Below are 15,039 nucleotides of genomic sequence, written 5' to 3'. Positions count from 1 at the left end.
TAAAAACCCAGTAATCTCTATTTGTATGATTGGGTGGTGAGGGAGTCCTGGACTAAGGGGTCCTCGGGCGTCCGGCCTGTTAGCCGTGGGCCGGACTGATGGGCTGTGAAGAACACGAAGACCGAAGACTGCCCCGTGTCCGGATGGGACTCTCCTTGGCGTGGAGGGCAAGCTAGGCAATATGGATATGTATATCTCCTCGTTTGTAACCGACCTTGTGTAACCCTAGATCCTCCCGGTGTCTATATAAACCAGAGGACTTAGTCCAGAGGGGGGGAGATATTCATTACCATAGCCATACAAGTTAGACCTCTAGGGTTTAGCCATTACGGTCTCGAGGTAGATCAACTCTTGTAATACTCGTATTCATCAATATCAATCAAGAAGGACGTAGGGTATTACCTCCATAGAGAGGGATCGAACCTGGGTAAACATAGTGTCCCCTGTCTCCTGTTACCATCGACCTTAGGCGCACAGTTCGGGACCCCCTACCTGAGATCCGCCAGTTTCGACACCGACATTGGCACTTTCATTGAGAGTTCCACTGTGCCGTCGACGAAAGGTTCAATGGCCCCTTCAATCGTCAACAATGACGCTAGCCAGGGAGAAACCTTCCTCCCCGGACAGATCTTCGTGTTCGGCAGCTTCGCATTGCGGGCCAACTCGTTTGGCCACCTGGAGCAGATCGAGAGCTATGCCCCTAGCCATCAGGTCAGGTTTGGGAGCTTGAATTACGTTGCGGACATCCGTGGAGATTTGAACTTCGCCGGATTTAAGACCGTGGCGACCGCTCTTGGCCACCTTGACAAACATGACTTAAATCTGTCGTCAGACTGCATGTAGTAGCTAGCTCCGGTGACTACTCTGGCCTTAGATCCAGAGCACACTGCGGCATCCAAGGATTGGAGGCTCGACCCCACCACGGATGCCACAAATTCCCCAGCGTTGGAGCCGCACATGGGCTTAACCCCACACCATATTTGTGTCACCGGAACTTCGGAATCGTCTCTGGTTATAAGTTCCGAACCATGTGAGCCTGCGGACGCCGAACTCGATTGCTTATCGATCTTCGAATTCAGCGCCGCAAACATATTCCAGCACTCTCCTTTGGGCGATATTCTAAACTCATTAAAAAGCCTGTCCTTGGCGGGGGACACACAGCCGAACTCTGTCTGGTCCGGACTGGGGGCTGATGATCAAGAATTTTGCTTCCCACCCGCGACCCACTTTATAGCCACTGTCGAGGACCTAACCGACAAGCTTGATTACGACTCCGAAGACATCGACGGTATGGACAACGATGCTGATGAGGAGCAAGACCAAAATCCACCATTTACCGGACGCTGGACGACCACTTCTTCGTATGATGTGTACATGGTGGATACACCCAAAACAACCAACGACGACGACAAAGAAAATCCAGTCGAGAATAACCCTCCTGAGACATAGCAAAAATGTTGGCGTCCTCGGCGCCGCCCTAAGTCATGTCGTTCAAAAGACAACAATGCTGGCACCGGTGAAAATAATACTTCGGGCGATACCGAGAACAATGAAGACCTGGCTGAGGTAACATCCGAGCAGGAGGAGCAAGAAAATTGGCAAGCCAGTCCCGACGAACAGGCCAGGCCCAACGACTCGGAGGACGGTAGTTACCGTCCGCTCTCCGAGGATGATGAAAGCCTCGGCAACAAAGATTTCGTCGTGCCTGAGGAACCTCTCGAGCAGGAGCGCTTCAAGCGCCAGCTAATAGCAATGGCGAGGAGCCTGAAAAACAAACAGCAGCAGCTTCAAGCTGACCAAGATCTGCTCATCGATAGATGGACTGATGTCCTGGCAGCCGAAGAATACGGCCTCAGACGCCCAGCCAAGAGTTACCCAAAACGAAGATTACTACCTCAGTTCGACGAAGAGGCGCCGGAGCCCATACTTCCCTCGCGTAATGCGGCCGACCGAACACTACGCGGTCTGGACAGTGCGGCGGACCGACCACCTCGTGGTCGGGACAGAGCGGCAACTCAAGCCGAACAGCAACCCGCCTCGCTGCCATGAAAAAACAGAGACAAAACAGTTCGGGGTCATACACACGACCTCCGGCAGACCCTGGATAGTAGAGCGGGATATACCCGATTGATTTACGGATCGCGAGGACGTTCCTCGACACGTGATGATGGCTACCTATTCGGACGTGACAAACCTAGTCACACCTGAGCCGACAACCGCAGACGGACTCCATCGGAGCAACGTCGCGACATGACCCGATATAGAGGCGCCACACACCCTCTTTGCTTCACCGATGAAGTAATGGATCACGAATTCCCCGAAGGGTTCAAACCCATTAACATTGAATCATACGACGGAACAACCGACCCCGCGGTATGGATCAAGGATTTTATTCTCCATATCCACATGGCCCGTGGAGATGACCTCCACGCTATCAAATACCTTCCACTAAAGCTCAAAGGGCTAGCTCGGCACTGGTTAAACAGCCTGCCCGAAAACCCTATCGGCAGCTGGGAGGACTTGGAAGAAGCCTTCCTTGACAAATTCCAAGGTACATATGTCCGGCCACCAGACGCCGATAACTTAAGCCACATAGTCCAACAACCTAGAGAGTCAGCCAGGAAATTTTGGACTAGGTTCCTAACCAAAAAGAACCAGATCGTTGACTGTCCGGATGCCGAAGCTCTAGTGGCCTTTAAACAAAGCATCCGCGACGAATGGCTCGCCCGCCACCTCGGCCAAGAAAAGCCGAAATCTATGGCAGCCCTCACGGCACTTATGACCCGCTTTTGTGCGGGCGGGGACAGCTGGCTGGCCCGTAGTAAAAATACGGCCAGTGACGCAGGCCCCTCTGAAGCCAAAAACAGCAACGACAAGCTCCGACGTAAGAGACACAAGCGCCGAAGCAATGGTAATAATACCGACGACACTACAGTCAACGCCAGATTCGGCGGCTCCAAGTCCAGCCAGCGGAAGAAATAGTACAAGAGAAACAATCAGGGACCATCCAGCCTGGACCGCATACTCGACCGTCCGTGCCAAATCCATGGCACCCCAGACAAACCCGCCAACAATACCAACAGAGATTGCTGGGTTTTTAAGCAAGCCGGCAAGTTAAATGCTGAGAACAAGGAAAAGGGATCGCAGAGCGAGGACGATGACAAAGAGCCCCTGCAGCCAAACACAGGGGGACAGAAGAAGTTTCCCTCCTCAGGTCAAAACAGTGAACATGCTATATGCTACACACATCCCCAAGAGGGAGCGCAAGCGCACACTCAGGGACGTCTACGCAATAGAGCCAGTCGCCCCAAAATTCAATCCATGGTCGTCATGCTCGATCACTTTTGATCGCCGGGATCATCCGACCAGCATCCGTCACGGCGGTTCAGCCGCACTGGTCCTGGACCCAATAATTGATGGGTTCCACCTGACGCGAGTCCTGATGGACGGTGGCAGCAGCCTCAACTTGCTCTATCAGGATACAGTGCGCAAAATGGGCATTCATCCATCATGAATCAAACCCACAAAGACTACCTTCAAAGGAGTCATACCAGGCGTAGAGGCCCGCTGCATGGGCTCAATCACACTAGAGGTTGTCTTCAGATCTCCGGACAACTTCCGAAGCGAGGAGTTAATCTTCAATATCGTCCCCTTTCGCAGCGGCTATCATGCGCTGCTCGGACGAACCGCATTCGCCCGATTTAACGCAGTGCCACACTATGCTTATCTCAAGCTCAAGATGCCCGACCCACGTGGCATCATAACAGTCAATGGAAATACGGAACGCTCCCTCCATACAGAAGAGCACACAGCTGCCTTAACAGCAGAAGTACAGAGCGGCCTTCTCAAGCAAAACCTTCATTCGGCTGTTGAGCCCACGGACACCGTCAAGAGGATCCGAACTACCCTGCAGCAGGACAGCTCGGCTCATCAAGAGCTCGACTAGCAATCCGGGCTCCGTCTCAGTCTCGATCAAGTGGTGGAATTCACACCGTGCGTACATAACTACACACTCAAAATTCCATGGGCATCGACGGAGGCATGGCTGGCTTGTGGTCCATAGTACGGCTTAACCGACACCGGATATACACATACTTTCACTTTTATTCGTTTCCTTTTCAGGTTTCAATCCCGCATGCCCCATCTGATAGCCTGATCATCAGTACTCTTGATGGACAAACACACCATGGCAGCAAGAAGCACAGGCATATGGGGGACTTCTCTAGGTGGTTTCGTTAACGATCACTCTACCTGTTTTTCAGGACTCACGTGTAGCTCTCCCTTGGTTAAGGCATAGTAACTAGCCTCCTGCTTATTGCATTACTTGTATAAACGCGCTTTAATGCACCAATGAAATTATAATAAGAACAGTTTGCAGCTCAAATTTTACGGCCCTAGCTTATCACTTGTTCTTCTTTTTCTTCATGTTTTGTCTTTTCTGGTAACTTTATCAAGTAGCACCCATACACTTCGGTACGTTTGATGTTTGCCAGGGGCTTCATAGCACCCCACACTATGGAAACAAAAGTCCGAACACTTTTTATAAGTATAGTTCGGCACCCCGAATTTAGCATTATATGCATTGGCTCCGAATCATGTCTTTGGTCAATAGTTGGGTTGCCCGGCTCCTGTGCTTGCTACCTTATGTTCTGCTATATCGACTAAGGTAGTAAAGGGAGAACTACTGCGATTGTGCCTTGGTTTATCCAAAGGAGCACCTTAGTAGAGAAAGCCAAAAACTGAGTGTCATGATGCGGCGAGAGCCGGTCAGCTGTTCGGAGGTTGCAAATCGTTGGAGATTTCTTCCGGATTACGCGAAGGATCCATACTTCCCGATCAGATGCTTATAGCACTCTAGTTCGGATACTAGGGGCCGCGCCCATGTTTTTATTGTCGAACTCCTATGGCTAAGTGAGGACGTTAAAGCCGCATAGTCTCGTTGCCTAGTTCGTTGCGCTAAACAACTCCTTCAAGGACCATAAATTGGGTCAAGATTGTTTAGATTCCATCCCGAACACCTCCGTACTACCTACGTGGGGGTAGAAGCCGACGACTGGTTAACCCTCAGATTTCATACAACACGGCCGCACAGGAGGTAAAATTTAAAAACATAACAAGCATTATATTACAAACCCACTTTGTTCTATCATACAAGGCAGAAGGAACTCGAATATATTCATTCAAAGATCGTGTCTTTCGCACATTGATCCGCAACAATGCGGGACCCCTCCAAGACATCGCCAAAGTATCGCTTGGGTGTGCGGTGCTCCTTGCCCTTAGGCGGCCCCTCGGTCGCCAACTTGACGGCATCCGTCTTCGCCCACCAGACCTTGACATAGGAGAAGGCCAGACGTGCGCCTTCAATACAGACGGACCGCTTGATGACGTCCAGCCGAGGACAGGTATCAACCAGCCTCTTCACGAGGCCGAAGTAACTGCTGGGTATACCTTCGGCTGGCCTCAACTGGATTGTTAAATACTTCAGGGCCAGTTTGGCCACCCTGTGCAGCTCGACCAACTGTTTTAGCTGATCGCCGAAGGGCACCGGATGTTCCGGCGCAAGATATTGTGACCAGAACAGCTTCTTTGTGGAGCCCCCTTCTTCGGCTCGAAAGAACTCCGCGGCGTCGGTCACACTGCGTGGCAGATCAACAAAAGCCCCTGGAGAACTCCGAATCCGGGTCAGTAAAAGATATTTCCTCTTAATGTTCTTGCTTTGCATATTGAATGCCTTACCCGCCACAATCTTCCTAGCCTCCTGGATCTCCTGGAGGGCGCCCTGGGCTTCACTCTGGGCCGTCTCCGCACTCTTACGAGCCTTGGCGAGTTCGGCCTCTTGAGCCGACGCATTGTGCTCAAAGGTCTCGCACTTCCTCACCGCGTCCTAGAGGTCCTGTTGGACTTCGTTGACCCGGGCCTTGAGCCTCTTAAGGGCGGCCTGCTCCTTGACAGCCTTCCCCCCGGCTTCGACCAAGGCCTGTCTCAGGGCCTCGACCTCGGTCGTCGCTTCTGTCCATATCATGGCACTTCGGTCAAATGCATGTCATTTTACTTTTTTCGAATACATAACGGGTTATCACATACCTTCTTTTTCTTGGAGCTGCCTCCTCACCTGGCCGAGCTCCTACTCGGCCTGCTCCAGTCTCTGCTTCAGTTCAGAGACCTCTGCAGTTGATACGTCTCAAACGTATCTATAATTTTTTATTGTTCCATGCTATTATATTATCAACCTTGGATGTTTTATATGCATTTATATGCTATTTTATATTATTTTTGGGACTAACCTATTAACCCAGAGCCCAGTGCCAGTTTCTGTTTTTACCTTGTTTTAGAGTATCGCAGAAAAGGAAAATCAAATGGAGTCCAATTGACCTGAAACTTCACGGAACTTAGTTTTGGAAGGAAAGCCACCCGGGAGACTTGGAGTCCACGTAAGGGAAGCAACGAGGAAGCCATGAGGCAGGGGGCGCGCCCTCCACCCTCGTGGGCCCCTCGTGGGCCCCTCGTGGCTCCCCTGACGTACTTATTCCGCCTATATATCTCCATATACCCTAAAACGATCGGGGAGCACAATAGATCGGGAGTTCCGCCGCCATAAGCCTCCGTAGCCACCGAAAGCCAATCTAGACCCGTTTCGGCACCCTGCCGGAGGGGGCAATCCCTCTCCGGTGGTCATCTTCATCATCCCGGTGCTCTCCATGACGAGGATGGAGTAGTCCTCCCTCGGGGCTGAGGGTATGTACCAGTAGCTATGTGTTTGATCTCTCTCTCTCGTGTTCTTGAGGTGATACGATCTTGATGTATCGCGAGCTTTGCTATTATATTTGGATCCTATGATGTTTCTTCCCCACTCTACTCTCTTGTAATGGATTGAGTTTCCCTTTTGAAGTTATCTTATCAGATTGAGTCTTTAAAGATTTGAGACCACTTGATGCATGTCTTGTCGTGCGTATCTATGGTGACAATGGGATATCACGTGATTCACTTGATGTATGTTTCGGTGATCAACTTGCGGGTTCCGCCCATGAACCTATGCATAGGGATTGGCACACGTTTTCGTCGTGATTCTCTGGTAGAAACTTTGGGGCACTCTTTGAGGTTCTATGTGTTGGTTGAATAGACGAATCTGAGATTGTGTGATGCATATCGTATAATCATGCCCACGGATACTTGAGGTGACATTAGAGTATCTAAGTGACATTAGGGTTTTGATTGATTTGTGTCTTAAGGTGTTATTCTAGTACGAACTCTAGGGCTGTTTGTGACACCTATAGGAATAGCCCAACGGATTGATTGGAAAGAATAACTTTGAGGTTGTTTCGTACCCTACCATAATCTCTTCGTTTGTTCTCCGCTATTACTGACTTTGGAGTGACTCTTTGTTGCATGTTGAGGGATAGTTATATGATCCAATTATGTTATTATTGTTGAGAGGACTTGCACTAGTAAAAGTATGAACCCTAGGCCTTGTTTCAACGCATTGCAATACCGTTTACGCTCACTTTTATCATTAGTTACCTTGCTGTTTTTATATTTTCAGATTACAAAAACCTTTATCCACTATCCATATACCACTTGTATCACCATCTCTTCGCCGAACTAGTGCACCTATACAATTTACCATTGTATTGGGTGTGCTGGGAACACAAGAGACTCTTTGTTATTTAGTTGCAGGGTTGCTTGAGAGAGACCATCTTCATCTACGCCTCCTACGGATTGATAAACCTTAGGTCATCCACTTGAGGGAAATTTGCTACTGTCCTACAAACCTCTGCATTTGGAGGCCCAACAACGTCTACAAGAAGAAGGTTGTGTAGTAGATATCAGCAGTATGTGAGGATGCAGCCAACAGCGACGCCTGTGTATTCATTTCAGACAATTTAGTTAGTTTCCTGCAATAAAGGATTGATCCTCTAGCCGGCTTTTCTTTCCGAACACCGGACAGTGTCTTAGGGGCTACTGTCTATATTGGGATTTTCAATTCTTGCGCCGCTTACCTCAAAACCTGTCAATAGGCTACTGCAGGCTTCGATTAGTCTGCTCTTGGCAGACTGAACCCTTTCAATTACCGTGCCCATAAGAACACGGTGCTCATCCACAATGAAAGCGCCTCGTAGCGCTTCCAGCAGATTATCCGGTGCGCCTGGTTGGACAGGGGTCACCGGCGGAATAGGCATACCCCCTTCTTTCGAAGGAGGTTGCGTGCCGGATTCTGGAGCCGTACTGGTCTCCGAAATGGAGTCTGGCTGAGGGACGAACTAAATACGGCCCTCCTCACCATCAGTCTCCATGGGGATCGGCTCCCCCTCGTGTCCGGCGATGGAGGCATCGCCTTCTGGCGCCTCCTGATCCTCTCCTCGGCCTGGGAAAGTCCTTCGGGACAGCACCTCCGCGTCGTCCTTGGCTTTGGGGAGTGAGCGGCCGGTGGTGACTCGCTGGCCATCGCTTGTGAATCCAACGAACCTCCTGACGAGGATCACTGGGGGTGGTCATGGGCCAGACTGTAATAACGTAACCAATCATGTCAATACAACGAGGAGGAGAGACTTGGTTTATGGGCATATATGAGTCTTAGCACTTACGATGCAGCCCGAGGCTTAGTGCGGGGGCGTTGCTCCGGACTGCTTTCGACGTCCTATGCGGAGCTGCCCATGAGTGTGCCTTTCGCCTTCTTGGGCACCTCCGCCTCCAAGATTATGGAGGTCGCCCTATTCTTCCTCCCCCCATCAGGGGGAGAATCGCTTTCCTCCTCCTCATTGTCGTCGTCTTCGGCGGCGGAGGAGCACGTCTTGTTTTCGGACGTCACGTCCGAAGCGCCCTTGCGGCGGGGGATACTCCGGACCCCCTTGGCCTTCCCCTGGGCCTTCTTCTCCGGCGCCTTATAGGGCGTCGGTTCCAGCATCTTCACTAAACGCGGGATGACTGATTCTTCAGGCAGCGGAGCCGGACACCGGATCTGCTTCGCCCTCTTCATCCAGTTCTGAAGAAGCAAAGATAATAATTGCTTAGATATCATCCTCGAAACAAGCAAGTAGGGGATGTGTTAAAGATAACATACCTCATTGGGGAGGTGATTAATGTCATGCCCGCGGTCCGAATCTGTGGCCGGCGGTATCTCAATGCCCTTGAAGAGCAACTTCCAGGCATCTTCATGAGTTGTTTCGAAGAGCCTCTCCAGGGTATGGTGCTTCTTCGGATTGAACTCCCATAGAGGGCGCCTTCGGCTCTGGCAGGGGAGGATCTAGCGCACCAGCATCACTTGGATTATGTTGACGAGCTTGTTGTCTTTGTCCACCATGCTTTGGATGCGCGTTTGCAGCGCTATCAGCTCGTCTGACGAACACCAGTTCGGGCTCTTCTCGACCTAGGAGGTGAGTCGCATGGGAGCGCCGGAGTTGAATTCGGCAGCCGTGGTCCAGGTGGCATCACGGGGTTCTGTGATGTAGAACCATTGTTTCTGCCATTCCTTGACGGTCTCCACGAAAGTGCCTTTTGGCCAGGAGACATTGGTCAACTTTCTCACCATGGTGCCTTCGCACTCCATGGTGGGGTCGATCATCTCATCCTTGGATGGCGCAGTCTTCTCTGGATCTAAGGTCAGAGCGGTTATGGGAGCTGTCTCCTGGATGCAGTCCGATGACAGATTTAGGTCATGTCCCTCGGGGTGACCAGGAGTGGTAGCCACGATCTCGAATCCGGCGAAGATCAAGTCTCCACGGATGTCCGCAACGTAGTTCAAGCTCCCAAATCTGACCTGATGGCCAGGGGCGTAGCTTTCGATCTGCTCCAGATGGCCAAGCGAGTTGGCCCGCAGAGCGAAGCCGCCGAACACGAAGATCTGTCCGGGGAGGAAGACTCCCCCTTGGGCAGCATCGTTGTAGATGGTTGAAGGAGCCATCGAACCTCTTGATGACGGCACAGTGGAACTCTCAATGAAAGCACCAATGTCAGTGTCAAAACCGGCGGATCACGGGTAGGGGGTCCCGAACTGTGCGTCTAAGGTCAATGGTAATAGGAGACAGGGGACACAATATTTTACCCAGGTTCGGGCCCTCTCTATGGAGGTAATACCCTACGTCCTGCTTGATTGATCTTGATGAATATGAGTATTACAAGAGTTGATCTACCATGAGATCGTAATGGCTAAACCCTAGAGGTCTAGCTTGTATGGCTATGATAATGTATGTCCTCCGGACTAAGTTCTCCGGTTTATATAGACACCGGGAGGATCTAGGGTTACACAAGGTCGGTTACAAAGAAATGAATCTACATATTTAGTCGCCAAGCTTGCCTTCCATGCCAAGGAGAGTCCCATCCGGACACGGGTGTAGTCTTCGGTCTTCGTATCTTCACAGCCCATCAGTCCGGCCCATGGCTAACATGCCAAACGCCCGAGGACCCCTTAGTCCAGGACTCCCTCACCTAGTTTCTGTCATACCGGTGTTATGTTCCTTGATTTTGCGTTCCTTACGTTGTTGGGGTTATAGGACCCCCTTGACAGTTCGCTTTCAATAAAACTCCTCCAACAAGGCCAACCTTGGTTTTACATTTGCCTAACAACTTAAGCCTTTTTCCTTGGGTTCCGTGGACCCGAGGGTCATCTTTATTTTAAACCCCCCGGGTCAGTGCTCCTCTGAGTGTTGGTCCAACCTGGGGGATGTCCGGCGCCCCCTAGGCAACCAGGGTTTATGCCAATCCGACGTCTGGCCCATCCGGTGTGCCTTGAGAACGAGATATGTGCAGCTCCTATCGGGATTTGTCAGCACATTCGGGCGGTCTTGCTAGTCTTATTTTACCATTGTCGAAATGTCTTGTAACCAGGATTCCGAAACTGATCGGGCCTTTCCGGGAGAAGGAATATCTTTCATTGATCGTGAGAGCTTGTGATGGGCTAAGTTGGGACAACCCTGCAGGGTATAAACTTTCGAGAGCCGTGCCCGCGGTTATGTGGCAGATGGGAATTTGATAATATCCGGTTGTAGAGAACTTGACACTTGACTTAATTAAAATGCATCAACCGCGTGCATAGCCGTGATGGTCTCTTTTCGGCAGAGTCCGAGAAGTGAACACGGTTTTGGGTTATGTTTGAACGTAAGTAGTTTCAGGATCACTTTTTTGATCACTTCTAGCTTCACGAACGTTACGTAGCTTCTCATCTTACTCTTATTTGCATATGTTAGCCACCATATTTGTTTAGCGCTTGCTGCTACTCCCCCTCATTACCTTGTCCTACCCATAAGCTTAAATAGTCTTGATCGCGCGGGTGTGAGATTGCTGAGTCCTTTTGACTCACGAATACTTCCAAAACAGTTGCAGGTGCCGATGACACCAGTGTAGGTGATGCTATCGAACTCAAGTGGGAGTTCGATGAGGACCTTGGTCGTTACTTTGTTTCGTTTCCTGATAATCAGTAGTGGAGCCCAGTTGGGACGATCGGGGATCTAGCATTTGGGGTTGTCTTCTTTTATTTTGGTTCCGTAGTCGGACCTTGATTGTACTCTGGATGATGTATGTTTAACTTGTTATTTGTGTGAAGTGGCGATTGTAAGCCAACTCTTTATCCCAATCTTATTCAGTACATGAGATTGTGTGAAGGTTATTCCTCTTGCGACAAAATCACCATGCGATTATGCCTTTAAGTCGTGCCTCGACACGTGGGGGATATAGCCGGATCGTGGGCGTTACACCAAGGGTGCCGTGGATGTCACTGATCCCAAGCATGTAGCTGCCACCGCCGTGCCACGCATCATTGAGTTTCTTTATTAGAAGAAAATAAACCTATTATACACGCAATGTCATATGGACCGGACCATTTCCTCGCGGTCTGTCTTCTGCCGGTTTCTCTGCTGTCTTTTTTTGTTTGTCCTTTATTTCAAAAGGTTTTTGACGGGTTTCCCATGTCTCATGGTTTTCAACTCGTTTTCTTTTCTGGTTCCACTTTTTATTTTCTTTTGGAAAGTTCGTGAAGATTTCTTAAAGTTGTGTACAGAAATTTAGTTGTGCGTCAACATTTTTAAAGTGTATATATAAATTTAGTTGTGCATGCATATTTTCTTTCAAGTGTCTTAAAATTGTTTAAAAAACATTGGTTTGTAAGCATGGTTATTTTCATGGATTTTTTTAAATGTCCATGAATGTTTCATATGATGTTTTTCAAATATTTATATTTGAATTTCAGAATAAGAACAGTTTTCTAAATAAATATTACTCCCGTCCCAAATTAGTTATCTTGGTTTAGTACTGGGTACATCCGTATCTAGGTAAATTTAAGACGAGTAATTTGGGACCGAGGGAGTATATCTTACGAGAATTTAGAATAAATAATTTTACAACACTAATTGGACCGGCCATGTAGCAAGCTTGGGCAGGTCCACGTAGTGGCTCAATGGGTTATAGCATCAATTTGAGCATGATTTTCTAAATAAAAAAATCAATTTGAGGATGAAACGTTGCATAGGAGCTCCCTAATTTAGCATGCAGAAGATCAATCACTCAAAAAACGAAACACGTTTCACTCAACAACAAAAAAACGCAGAGCATGATGCTAAAAAAAGAAAGAAAGAAAGAAAAAGATGAGAGCATCAGGCAAGATGCACCGGAGGTCCAGTTCCCTTGCATACGAAACAACGTAGTAGTACAAGTTTCAGATGTTTTAGCTCTTGATTTTACCGAACTATCCAAGGAGAAGAAGCTAATTTTTGTGTGTGTCTTTGGCCACCAACTCTACTGCGCAGTGGAGATCGAGAGGGCGTCGTCGCATCGCAGGTGCCAGGCAGGCCTCTGCACGAGATTAGGGGGCAGTGCGGCTGCGTGGGACGCGTACGCAGCAACAAATCGAGGGGTAAGAAACAAGGGACTGACTCCCTGTCGCAGCGAAATAGCCACATATAAAAAATGTCACACGCAGGGACACGTACCATTTCGTGCCCAATATGCTTTTCAAAGTTGTACCCAATATGTTAGTGTATGATTATTCAGCTGTGATTCGATCGGTCTTTCGGTAGAGCTGAACTGGAATGAAAGCCCAGATCGCCAAACTGTTGCGAAAAGTTCCAGAGGAAGCAACCTGTGTTGCAGTCAAGCACAAGCGAGCAGTGCAGTGTTGCAGGTGGTGTTATACTTTTCGAAGAGTAGGTACTCCTACGTAGTAGCACGCCGTCTCGTCGTGCGTCATTGCATATTGTTGACTTGACGGCAATGCGTGCAGCCGTCAACAAGACCAGCTAAATGGCCAACGCCGTACGTGGACCAGTCTGCAGGATAACAGCATCTACAGTCTGTGCCTCAAACGGGCCGCCCGGTCATGATTTTTTTGACTCAGATGGGCTTTTTAAATAGGCATCGGATGTCCAAACTGATCGGCGCCCCTCATATCCAGCCTAAATGAGGCGGATATGAGGGCGTCCGGGCACACCTGTCATGTTGGACACGACAGCCCGACCCCACTGCAAATTGCATCAAATCCACCAAACTATTTCTCCTCCTTCCGCAGCCCTCCAACATTTCCCGCGCCCGGAGCCTCGTCGTCCTCCATCCTTGCTCCTAATCCTCACCATCGGTCCTGATCCACCGCTGGAGATGTCGTCCAGCCCGACCCAGACCGCCGCGACGGAGACGCAGTCCGCCTATGGGGTCCCTTCGTCGGCTGCGACTTCCAAGGCGGAGAACATCATCCGGACCATGCGCCGAAGCCGACAGCGAGAGAGGGAGGCGGCGGCGGCGTAGGGAGGTTCGGACATAGTGGAGCAGTTGTCTCCTCAGTCGTGCCCGGATCCCTGCGCCCCTTCCATCCGAGCGTCGACGCGGATTACGACGTCCGACCCCGTTGGGACAGAGGAGCATTCGACAGCTGGCTGGGCCATTCCAAAGAGCTTTCCACCCACGCAGAGGCCATCGGTCGACGTATGTGACTCGCCGCAGCTCGTTCGAGCGCGGATGAGCACGGGCACCGGCAGTGCCCGGGCTTCAGCCAACATGTTCGACGGAATGACCGAACAAGAGTTGGTGCGTATTCTTTGGTCCTGTCCGATCAAATTTTTGCATAGACCACTAGCTCATTCCGCACATGATGAATTATTGCAAATCATAATCATGTAGGAGGCGTTCTTGTCAAACATGATCAATGACAATGAAGATCCGACCGAAATGAAGTATGAATTGGAGGCCATCACTGCATTTGAAGTTGGGACAATATCTGCTCCCAATCCGAGCAAGAAGAAAAAGACCAAGACAGCTAAGGCAAGATGTCCGACATTCTCAAGATTTAAGGACATCTTGCTGGTCAAAGCTTGGTTCCAATATGCGGCACCGAGCAAAAGGGGAACAAGTATTGGGAGAAAAATTGGAAGGAGTATCACGAACAAAAGGAGTATGTGGAGCCACATCCTATCGTGACCACCCGCAATGTGACATCTATCCAACATCGTTGGGGGATCATCCAAGGGGAAGTGAACAAGTACGTCGGCTACTACTAACAAGTGGCCAAACGCCCTCAAAGTGGGATGGGAGTGGCAACTCACGTAAGCTCAATTGCTTCATCTTGTCGTCATTTCCATATGCTTCTTGTGTTTGCATTCTCGTGCTCATACATATGTTGTTTGCTAGACGGTGGTGGCGGCCACTTCATATCATGAAGTGGAGAAGAAGCCCTTTGCTTTTAGCCATTATTGGATCATATTGAATGGCAAGCCGAAGTAGAACCAACTTCTGGCCGATCTCAAGTTTGGCAAGAAGAGGAATGACGGCTCAAGATCCAACCAATCAATTGGGTTGGACGATGAAGAGGACGATGTTGTCGTGACGAATGGAAAAGCCACCGTGCCAATGGATAACCCCCAAGTCATGAAAAACAAATGGGGGAAGGCACGTGCCTCCCGTGACGACGCGGCTACAAAAATGTCTTCCACATGGAAGGGCATTTTTTCGACGAGGAAGAACAAGGAGGAGAGGTACAAGCTCGTGTTGGATGCGCAAAAGGAAATGATGGAATGGGACTGGAAGATGGCGGAGAAGAAGTTCGAAACTAAGAGGGAGAAGATC

Source organism: Triticum urartu, chromosome 2 (assembly GCF_003073215.2).
Source record: "Triticum urartu cultivar G1812 chromosome 2, Tu2.1, whole genome shotgun sequence".
Taxonomy (NCBI): domain Eukaryota; kingdom Viridiplantae; phylum Streptophyta; class Magnoliopsida; order Poales; family Poaceae; genus Triticum; species Triticum urartu.
The sequence above is the reverse complement of the archived record's forward strand: the minus strand, read 5'-3'. Positions refer to the sequence as shown.